Consider the following 12,291-nt stretch of genomic DNA (forward strand, 5'->3'; position numbering starts at 1 on the left):
TATAAAATGCATGAAGAAGCTCCATGTTGATGGATCTTTGGACTCACTCGTTTTGAAAAGTTTGAGACATGCGAACCATGTTTATTGGTGTATATGCATGAAGAAACTCCATGCAAATGGACCATTTGGACTCACTTGATTTTGAATCACTTGAGACATGCAAATCATAACACATGGGCAATATGACTGAAAGCCTCGTTTTTAGTAAAATGGAACAAGAAAGCAACTTGTTGGAAGTAATACATTTTGATGTGTGCAGTCCAATGAGTGATGAGGCACGCAGTGGATATCGTTATGTTCTTACTTCACGGATGATTTGAGTAGATACTATATATTTACTTGATGAAACACAAGTCTGAATTATTGAATGGTTCAAGTAATTTCAGAGTGAAGTTGAAGATCATCGTGACAAGAGGATAAAATGTCTATGATATGATCATAGAGATGAGTATCCGAGTTACGAGCTTTGGCACGCAATTAAGACATTGTGGAAATTGTTTCACAATTAATACCGCCTGGAACACCATAGTGTGATGGTGTGTCCGAACATCATAGTTGCACCCTATTGGATATGGTGCGTACCATGATGTCTCTTATCGAATTACCACTATCGTTCATGGGTTAGGCATTAGAGACAACCGCACTCACTTTAATAGGGCACCACCTAATTCCATTGAGACTACACTGTTTGAACTATGGTTTGGAGAAACCTAAGTTGTTGTTTCTTAAAAGTTTGGGGCTGCGACGCTTATGTGAAAAAGTTTCAAGTTGATAAGCTCAAACCCAAAGCGGATAAAATGCATCTTCATGGGACACCCAAAACAGTTGGGTATACCTCCTAATTCAGATCCGAAAGCAATAGGGATTGTTTCTTGAATCGGGTCCTTTCTCGAGGAAAAGTTTATCTCGGAAAGTTGAGTGGGAGCATGGTGGAGACTTGATGAGGTTATTGAACCATCACTTCAACTAGTGTGTAGCAGGGCACAGGAAGTTGTTCCTGTGGCGCCCACACCAATTGAAGTAGAAGCTTATGATAGTGATCATGAAGTTTCGGATCAAATCACTACCGTACCTCGTAGGGTGACAAGGATGCGTACTACTTCAGAGTGGTATAGTAATCCTGTCTTGAAGGTCATGTTACTAGACAACAATGAACCTACAAGCTATGGAGAAGCGATGGTGGGCCCATATTCCAACAAATGGTTAGAAGCCATGAAATCCGAGATAGGATCCATATATCAGAACAAAGCATGGACTTTGGTGGCCTTGCCCGATGATCGGCAAGCCATTGAGATAAATGGATCTTTAAGAAGAAGAAGGACATGGACGGTAATGTCACAGTCTATGAATCTCGACTTGTGGCGAAGAGTTTTTCACAAGTTCAAGGAGTTGACTACGATGAGATTTTCTCATACGTAGCGATGCTTAAGTCCGTCGCAATCATGTTAGCATTAGCTGCATTTATGAAATCTGGCAAATGGATGTCAAAATGAGTTTCCTTACCAGTTTTCGTATGGAAAGGTTGTATGTGATACAATCAGAAAGATTTTGTCGATCCTAAGGATGCTAAAAGGTATGCTGGCTCCAGCGATCCTTCCATGGACTGGAGTAAGCATCTCGGAGTTGGAATATACACTTTGATAAGATGATCAAAGATTTTGGGTTTATACAAAGTTTATGAGAAACTTGTATTTCCAAAGAAGTGAGTGGGAGCACTACAACATTTCTGATAAGTATATGTGAATGACATATTGTTGATCAGAAATGATGTTAAATTTCTGGAAAGCATATAGGGTTGTTTGAAAAGTGTTTTTCAATAGAAAACTTAGATTAAGCTGCTTGAAAATTTGAGCATCAAGATCTATGAGGATAGATCAAAAACGGTTAATGGTACTTTCAAATGAGCACATACCTTGACATGATCTTGAAGGTGTTCAAGATGGATCAGTCAAAGAAGGAGTTCTTGCCTGAGTTGTAAAGTATGAAGTTAAGACTTAAAGCTCGACCACGGCAGAAGAGAGAGAAAGGACGAAGGTCGTCCCCTATGCTTTAGATGTAGGTTCTACATATGCTATGATGAGTACCGCACCTGATGTGTGCCTTGCCACGTGTCTGGCAAGGGGGTACAAGAGTGATCCAGGAATGGATCATTGGACAGCGGTCAAAATTGTCCTTGGAGTAATAAGGACATGTTTCTCGATTATGGAGGTGATAAAGAGTTCGGCGTAAAGGGTTACGTCGATGCAAGCTTTAACACCTATCCGAATGACTCTGAGTAGCAAACCGGATACGTATAGAGGAGCAACCATTTGGAATAGCTCCAAGTGGAGCGTGGAAGCAGCATTTAAAATATGACCTAGAGATTTGCGAAGTACATACGGATCTGAATGTTGCAGACCCGTTGACTAAAACCTCTCTCACAAGCAAAACATGATCAAACCCCAGAACTCATTGAGTCTTAATCACATGATGATGTGAACTAGTTTAGTGACACTAGTAAACTCTTTGGATGTTGGTCACATGGCGATGTGACCTGTGAGTGTTAATCACATGGCGATGTGAACTAGATTATTGACTCTAGTGCAAGTGGGAGACTGTTGGAAATGTGCCCTAGAGGCAATAATAAATTATTTATTATTATTATATTTCCTTGTTCATGATAATCGTTTATTATCCATGCTATAATTGTATTGATAGAAAACTCATATACATGTGTGGATACATAGACAACACCATGTCCCTAGTAAGCCTCTAGTTGACTAGCTCGTTGATCAATAGATGGTTACGGTTTCCTGACCATGGACATTGGATGTCCTTGATAACGGGATCATAGCATTAGGAGAATGATGTGATGGACAAGACCCAATCCTAAGCCTAGCACAAAGATCGTGTAGTTCGTATGCTAAAGCTTTTCTAATGTCAAGTATCATTTCCTAAGACCATGAGATTGTGCAACTTCCGGATACCGTAGGAATGATTTGGGTGTACCAAACATCACAACGTAACTGGGTGGCTATAAAGGTGCACTACGGGTATCTCCGAAAGTGTCTGTTGGGTTGGCACGAATCGAGACTGGGATTTGTCACTCCATGTGACGGAGAGGTACCTCTGGGCCTACTCGGTAGGACATCATCATAATGTTCACAATGTGCCCAAGGGGTTGATCACGGGATGATGTGTGATGGAATGAGTAAAGAGACTTGCCGGTAATGAGATTGAACAAGGTATCGGGATACCGATGATCGAATCTCGGGCAAGTACTATACTGGTAGATAGAGGGAATTGAATACGGGATTGACAGAATCCTCGACATCGTGGTTCATCCTATGAGATCATCGTGGAACATGTGGGAGACAACATGGCTTTCCAGATCCCGTTGTTGGTTATTGGCCGGAGAGTTGTCTCGGTCATGTCTACGTGTCTCCCGAACCCGTAAGGTCTACACACTTAAGGTTCGATGACGCTAGGGCTATAGGGAAAGTATGTACGCGGTTACCGAATGTTTTTCGGAGTCCCGGATAAGATCCCGGACGTCACGAGGAGTTCCAGAATGGTCCGGAGGTAAAGATTGATATATAGGAAGTATGGTTTTGGCCACCGGAAGTGTTCCGGGCATCACCGGTAGTGTACCGGGACCACCGGAGGGATCCGGGGGTCCACCGGGAGGGGCCACGGGCCCCGGAGGCATACATGGGCCAAGTGTGAGAAGGGACCAGCCCCTAGGTGGTCTGGAGTGCCTCCCCACCAAGGCCCATGCGCCTAGAGAGAAGAGGGGGCAAACCCTAGGGCAGATGGGCCCTAAAGGCCCATGCCAGGTGCGCCTCCCTCTCCCCCCCACTTGGCCGCCAACCCAGATGGGGATTGGGGCTGCCGCCACCCCTAGGGAGGGAACCCTAGGTGGGGCCACAGCCCTCCCTCTCCCCCTATATATAGTGGAGGCAAAGGGGCAGCCCAACACACGAAGTTCTTCTCCTGTTGGCACAACCCTACACCTCTCCCTCCTCGTCTCTCGTAGTGCTTGGCGAAGCCTTGCTGGAGTTCCGCGCTCCTCCACCACCACCACGCCGTCCTGCTGCTTCTGGACGGAGTCTTCCTCAACCTCTCCCTCTCTCCTTGTTGGATCAAGGCATGGGAGACGTCACCGGGCTGCATGTGTGTTGAACGTGGAGGTGCCGTCCGTTCGGCACTAGGATCATCGGTGATTTGGATCACGACGAGTACGACTCCATCAACCCCGTTCACTTGAACGCTTCTGCTTAGCGATCTACAAGGGTATGTAGATGCACTCCCCTTTCCCTCGTTGCTAGATTACTCCATAGATTGATCTTGGTGATGCGTAGAATTTTTTTGAATTTCTGCTACGTTCCCCAACAATGTGTTGCTTCGTTAGGGGCTGATTTGGATCCATATGTTTAATGTTGTGGTTAGGTTTACCTTAATAGTTCTCTTGTAGTTGCGGACGCTTGCAATAGGGGTTAATCATAAGTGGGATGCTTGTCCAAGTAAGGGCAGTATCCAAGCACCGGTCCACCCACATATTAAATTATCAAAATACCGAACGCGAATCATATGAGCGTGATGAAAACTAGCTTGACGATAGTTCCCATGTGTCCTCGGGGGCTCCTTTCTCATTATAAGAAATTGTCCAGGCTTATCCTTTGCTACATGAAGGATTGGGCCACCTTGCTGCACTTTATTTACTTTATTTAGTTGTTACTCATTACAATTTATCTTATCACAAAACTATCTATTACCTACAATTTCAGTGCTTGCAGAGAAAACCTCACTGAAAACCGCTTATCATTTCCTTCTGCTCCTCGTTGGGTTCGATATTCTTACTTATCGAAAGGACTACGATAGATCCCCTACACTTGTGGGTCATCAGATTGGTAGAGTACTAGTAATAGATGCAGGTAGGAGTCAGTCTACTTGTCACGGATGTGATGCCTATATACATGATCATTTCCATGAATATCGTCATAATGCGCTTTTCTATCAATTACCCGACAATAATTTGTCTACCCACTTTATGTTATGTTGCCAGAGAGAAGACTCTAGTGAAAACTATGGCCCCTGGGTCTACTTTCATAATACTACAAGCAAAATTACCTCGCTACAATTTTGCTCTTTTTATTTCACTTCTTAATTTATCTATCTACCATTACCAGATTCTCCTTGCAAGTAACGCGTTTAAGGGGATTGACAACCCTCTTGCCCGCGTTGGGTGAAAGTATTTTCTCTTGTGTGTGTAGGTGCTACTTACTAGGCATTTGTTTGGTTCTCCTATTGGTTCGATAACCTTGGTTCTCACTAAGGAAAATACTATCCACTACTATATTATTTCACCATTCCTCTTCGGGGAAAATCCCAACGCAGCTCACAAGTAGAAAGTACAAATGGATCCTATGGTCAAACATGTCTCATCGTTGGTGTGGTTGATGTGACATGTGGTGGGTCCAATAGAGGAGAAAAAGCGACACCTAAGGAAAGGAGGAAACATAACATAGTAGATAACAGGTTGATGACAACAAGTGGAGACGATGCACAGGGGCATGCACCAAACTTCTTGGCAACTGCTAGTGGCACATACAGAATAGGCGAAGTTTGAGTTGCAAGATTCGAATATGCAACTCAATTGTTGTACCAACTAATTTGGTAATATGGATAAATAGGGACGACATGGGCCAAAGAACCAATAGAGGGGACTGCCCTGCACACGCTCTAGGCCTAGGGGGCGTGGAGGGAGTATGTGGGGCCCGCAATGACTCCTTCTTTGTCCCGCTTTATATACTCTCCCTCGGAAGCTTTTGTCAAATTAACCACATACTTTTTGCCACCTCCCACCTGGATGCGAACCAAAGGATCCAACTAGAAATTATTTTCCTGTACTCTGTCGCAGGAGGAAATCATCGCAGATGTCTTCTTTATCCACATTGCTTCTCCCATGGTCATGTGTGAGTGGTTCTCATTGTACTATAGGTCCATAACAATACCTATGTTGCATCTGCCACCCCTCGTTCTTCAATACGAAGATCACATGAGCAGCCTAACATGATTGTGATTAATCTGATTTAATCTTTGGTGTGTTTATTATGGTATGAGAAATTGTCATTTTATTATCAGATTATATATGAGTTTATTTTGGTTATGTATGGATTATTTATAGATGACTATGTCCACCGATACATTTTTTATTCATTAGCCATATTTAGATGACCGGTATGCAAGAGGGAGTGGTATCCATATTAGGGTCGATCTCTTTGAGTGATTATTTATTACGATAGTAAGAATACAAAGCTTTTGTATCATCGCCACGAAGGATAAAATGATGTTTGATCTCGTTATCATGTCAATGGATGTGGTGTAGAGAACCAATTGTACCTTGTGTCAATTTTCTCTGTGCAATATCCTTTTTTATTACTTATTACTCAAGATGCATGTTGAAATTAAGTCTTTGAGTGGAGTATTAGCTATATATCCATGCTGGATAGGGGTCAATGGATATACTAGGACGTAATTCCTGTACGTAGTTATAACACTTCCGATTTTCCACAGTTTAATCGATACACCACTATAATTTATCTACCATGTCTATGCTATCTCGAGAGACACCATTAGTAAAGTTATGGATCACAGTCCAATTTTCCTCATAAATACAAAGTTTTATATACATTTCTGTGCAATTTATTATTGTACTCATATAAATAATTCCAAATACTCAGTGCACTATTCCTTTTGTAACTAACAGAGCTAGTGAGATTAATAACTAGAAAAGTTGGATACACAAGTTATGTTTCTTAGTTGAGTGTATGGTTGATCATTGAAACTGTAATTGCTGTTTCACATATTCAATGGCTTGGTTCCTTAATTGAGGGAAATACTTTGTGCTTACCACTAATTCTTAGCTAACGGGAATACTTTGGGCTTACTACTAATCCTTGTGCTTCAGGACCTGACATAATCCGTTTGGCACTATAGTCAGGGAACACCCCATCCTAGGGCATGATGGGTTTGGCCCCACGTTTTCTAATCACACATGTGGCACTGTTGCCATGTCATCTTCAGATGATTTTTACTCATGCTTGAACAAGTAAGATCATATTGTACATGGTGATAGAGGCATACATGGATAGATGCTTGATGTCGCGGGTGGGAGGCAACATAGAGCTTCTCCTCCTGTTGCTTGAAAAACAAAGTTATGACAGATAAATAGTTAAGATTATAGGTATGATACGATCACAACATGTTATAGGTCTGTGAGAATGCCGGTTAAAAATATATTATATTGTGGCGCAATTAATAACCACATAAATATCATGCTACCAAGAAAATTATAGTCTATTATTATTTTACTTATATCCACACTAACATCATATGCCTCGTGTTTGTGACATGGTACTAACTTTTGTACACATAATACATGTACATAGTGTAGATCAGGGTACTATAATGTAAATTTGTGTTCAAATAATTAACCAATATCTACGCGGCTGCTTGAATGGCGCAACCCATAAATGCTAGTTGATGAAAAATGCTAGACATAAATCAAGTAATTCGTTGTAACATATATCACTCCAGTGAATTTTAAGTATACCATCCGTTTTACACTACCTTGCTATGTCTGTGGTGCTTCTATCTCAATCATATTTTATCCTTGGTGAGCCAAAAAACCACCATAGAAAGTTTTACCAATTATAAACACTAGTGGTTGGGGCGCCACCCGTGGCGCCTCCTGAGAGAAAGTTTGTGCGGTGCCAGGTAGGGTGCCGCCTTTTCATTGGATTTTACCTCTGATTGATAACACGACATGTACAGCTTATGCATTACATATGATTGCTCCTCTTAATCATGTAGTTCATCTACACATAGAACTTTGTAATGAATTCGTCCGCCTTCACGTCCACCACAACCAGACAACACCCTCCGCCGACCCCACCAAGCCGCCTTCCTCATTGCTGAATGATGGCATCTCGACGACTGAGAATTCGTGCTCATCGTAGTGCAACCAGTGGTTGCGCGTGCCACCAAGATTGACGCAGTGTCTTGAGCAGGAGAAGGACGACGCTACCCTTGCTCGCCTAAAGAACCACCAGCTGCAGCAGCCGACACGTCCGCCGGCTGATCAGGTCCTTCCTTGTTGTCTTGCATCATTTTCTAGCAAACCTAGAAGAAGCCCATTTGATTTTGATCAAAACCAACCAATATATTACATCGGTAAGGAGCATATAATAGTCCCACCATCATTTATGAACATAAGGAGTAGTAAGTAAGAACTCTGGGAACAAGAAAGAAAATAATTAGGCAGGGAGAATACCAAGAACTAATATCAGGCGAGATAAAAAAAAGTAAGAATCAGATTTAGTGGGGTGCAGGGAGACATGATTGAGTTGGAACTCACCAATCCATGAAGTCGCCCACTCAACACCTTCCGCTCAAATGTGTTATTCAATGTGAATCAACAAAATTCAGAGAAGTTTGTCTCGAGATGAGACAAGTAAACAAAATAGGTCTCAATGAAACAAAAGAACGTAGTAATGTATCTGTGAGAGTGATGATTATTCTTGTTTTAATATGTTATCCCCATGCCAATATCCCTACTAAAGAATAACATATAGTACAATTAGTAGCAGTGCAAAAATTTGCGTCACCAACAATGAAGATCGTAAACCTGTAGAGAATCTGAACCAATTCAGAAACCTGATTAACTGCCTCGAGGCTATATATATAGGGATTGTTTGTATGAAATATATATGTACCACTAAATGTATTGTAACAAAAAACATGCTACATGTAACTTGTTAGTATGAAATATTAATATATATGTCAGTAGGAGTCTTTCCTAATTTCTACTGTCTTGAATGTTTAAAAAAATGGATTTTTTTGCTAAACCTAATTCAAGTGCACAAAGAGTAAACATGATTGTGGCCATCAGATTTCAACTGATAGTGTTTCACTTTTGCAAGTAAGAACTTCGAGCCAAAGCAAGGAAGAGAAATATCTGAACCGAATGAGAGTCGGCCAACATATGGCAAGAAGTCAAAATGACTCAAAAATACTGCATGCCCTGAACATTCATTACCATCATCATAAAGATGAGAACAAATACCTGAGTACTCAAATGGTGAGTGCAATAATCCTATCAGGAGAAAAATATACTCCCTCCGGTCCTTTTTATTCTGCATATTAGGTTTGTCTGAAGTCAATCTCATCCAACTTTGACCAAGTTTATATAAAAAATTATTGACATTTACATAACAACACCAACATCATTAGATTCATCTCGGAATATATTTTCATATTATATTTATTAGATATAGATGCTAATAATTTCTAATATAAATTTGGTCAAACTTAGCTAAGTTTGACTTTCGGCAAATCCAATGTGCAGAGTAAAAAGGACCGGAGGGAGCACCTTTCCCTGATCCATTAAGAAAAAGAAAAGACTTGCATCATCCACTGCATTTTGACCGTTAACTTGTATCTTCAAACAACCAAAGAGAAACTTAGTTAAACTGTCACATTATGAGTGCAAAAATGAACTACCTACCTTCATTTAGCAGACATGACAAGTTTAGCAATAAGCACAGTCCCTACTTAATATGTTCTGTTGGAGACTTTATATTGTAGTAAATAGTATCGAATCACTATTTTTTGCTTTTTTGCTACTACCCACAGCCCTGTGCCTAGTAGAAAGAACATTTTATTTTAGTACACCAATGAGGAAAATGCGCACATGATTTATGTCATGTTAATATGACTAGTGAGCAACATGCCTGGGGCATGGTTCTATAAAAAATTGGACCTAAATGTAATATTTTTCTTTCATCACCAAAGTAAGTAAATGTATAATCAGAAAACATGATAAATATCAGCATTTGCACTGATATGAGGTGAGGTAAGTGCAGACATTATATTATTTAGCTCCGGTTTGGTACGCCAAGGTTAGCAATTGTTAGTACACTGATCCTATGATGCAAGTATATAACCAGGTGAATAAAAGGAGCATCAAGTAATGTGACAGACATGTGTGGATCTGTACAAGAGGGCATGTTTTTAATGGAGCATGTCATGTGATGGACATGGATTTTTTTTACGATCACTAAAATTAATTAAATGATTTGAACAATGACAAAAACATCAATCAGTTAAGAGCTACCAGAATACATATTCTGCCTTTGTGCTTATCAAATCACCACCCTATAAGAAACAATCATCCATCCCAGGTTCACAATTACAAAAGCTCATGAACAGTTTTTTGCTCTCAGCCAACAAAACGGATTTATCAGTGCCATGGCATCTCAACAAGGCCAAAGAAACTTAACTAAACCCGATAAACTTGCAAGATCTACTTATGCAAACCATACTATGACAATGATAGTTCCTAATCTGAAATTTCTTGCAAAACCTATTTACTGAACCACTCGCGGGTCACAATTTAGAAAATCATATACGGAAACTGAAATATCCATCACTACAGTTAAAGCAACAAATTCCCATGTCCAAGAAAAAAAGTGCCAAAATGAAGAAAGAAGCATGTCACCTTCTTGGCCGGTAGCAGCGGGTACACCAGCAACGTACGCCATGAGTATGACAGGTTCATCCTCTGAACCTACATACAAAAACAAAGGAACCCTTATAGTTCGATGAGATGTTGGTTCATAAATCTCAAGCTTCTGCACCGAAGATGAGTGGCCTTACCAGTTCCATGCATGAAGATCTATCTGTTCATTGCAAGGATCATAGTAACACTGACTCGCTGAGGATGCTAATGTTAGTGTGGATTTCTCAATTACATATATAATAATAGCTACAGAACGTGGTATAACCTGCAACTCTTGATGTATTTTTTTTTTTTTGAGATTTTTTTATGCGAAACTTGATTCATAAGTAATAACTTCTCATCTCTCAAAGTTTTGCCAGTGGCAAACTTTGTCCAAGTCAGACTAAATAATACGGAGTATATGATTATCCACCATATTTTCTCTATCAAGATATTTGGCATGTCAGTTTATAGTGGAGCTCTTTTTCCCCTTAAACAAGCAGTGTTGTAGCAATACATACTCAAGCTTGGACTACAGTAATAATCACTATGATTTCATATTGGACAGATAACTTACAAATAGTGACTATCAAAACAATCAAGAAAAGAACCGTTTTGAATTAGCAAGCTGCATGGCTTTCATTTCTTGATCCTTCTCGACACACATAGCTGTAACTTCTTTCTCCATGGCAGCAACCTCTAGCATCATCATATTTTTATTGGTTATTAAGGTATCAAATTTCTTTGCTAACATCTGCAGGACAAAAGGAGAAATTAAAAAAAATAGTGCACGCATCATATCCACACAAACTGCATAAAATAAGAAATGGTTGCATATTCCAATGGCATCATTTTGTGCTTTAAACTTTGATCATTCTCATCACATGCTTTCCTCAAAGGAACAGCCGCCTTCTGCAAGATAATATACAGGAAACCAGAGACTATTTCAATTGAGTTGCTATTTGCGGTTTCATTACTTCTCTGATTTGCATTGCTATTTAGACTTCCATTAGTCCCCTCATCTTGCCAAAATATTGACTACTTCTAGTCCAGATTCGAGAAGATATAAAGAGAGAGGGATGAGGAAAACCACAAAAAGGGGAATAGAAGAAGGATTCCTACCTGTGCTACACCTCCTAGTTATCATGGAAGGAGGGCTAGGGTTGGGGCTGCTTGTTGGGGGGAGGGGGTGAGGTTGCAGCAGCACCAACTTGATTCAGCAAAGAGAGATAGAGAGATGTTCTCCTGCAACAAGGAAGAGAAGGAGCTTCAAAAACCGAGCACCAACTCCAAATCGAATCCAACACACACGCGTGCGCGCACACACACACAGAGAAGAGAAGGGGAGGGCACCTTATCCATGGCTGTATGTCCATGGCGTCCTGAAGCGGAACCAGGGTTGTGGGCCTGCCGGATCTGAGCCTGCGTCAGTCCGGGCCTGCTGCTCGATTTGGGGCGAGGGGGAGGGGAGGGGGTCGTGGATGGTGAGGAGAAGGTGAGAGGAGGAGAGAAGGGGTGGCAGCCTCGGACGTGGGGGAGGGCGTGGGTGGTGGCAGCAGCTGTGAGGAGGTCGCCGGTGGCGGCGGCGAAAGACAAGGGAGAGGGAGAGGAATCGAGGGATGGAGAATGGTGGCTGGGCAATCCCTTTCTTTGTTTTCTCTCTTTTTACTGGACGAAACGAACGATGTGGTGGCCCGATGGGGCGGCGAAAGAAAATCATTTTTGGCTCGTAGCTAATCCGACGTGGACAC

The sequence above is a fragment of the Triticum dicoccoides genome, chromosome 6B (genome assembly GCF_002162155.2).
Source record: "Triticum dicoccoides isolate Atlit2015 ecotype Zavitan chromosome 6B, WEW_v2.0, whole genome shotgun sequence".
In the NCBI taxonomy this organism is placed as follows: domain Eukaryota; kingdom Viridiplantae; phylum Streptophyta; class Magnoliopsida; order Poales; family Poaceae; genus Triticum; species Triticum dicoccoides.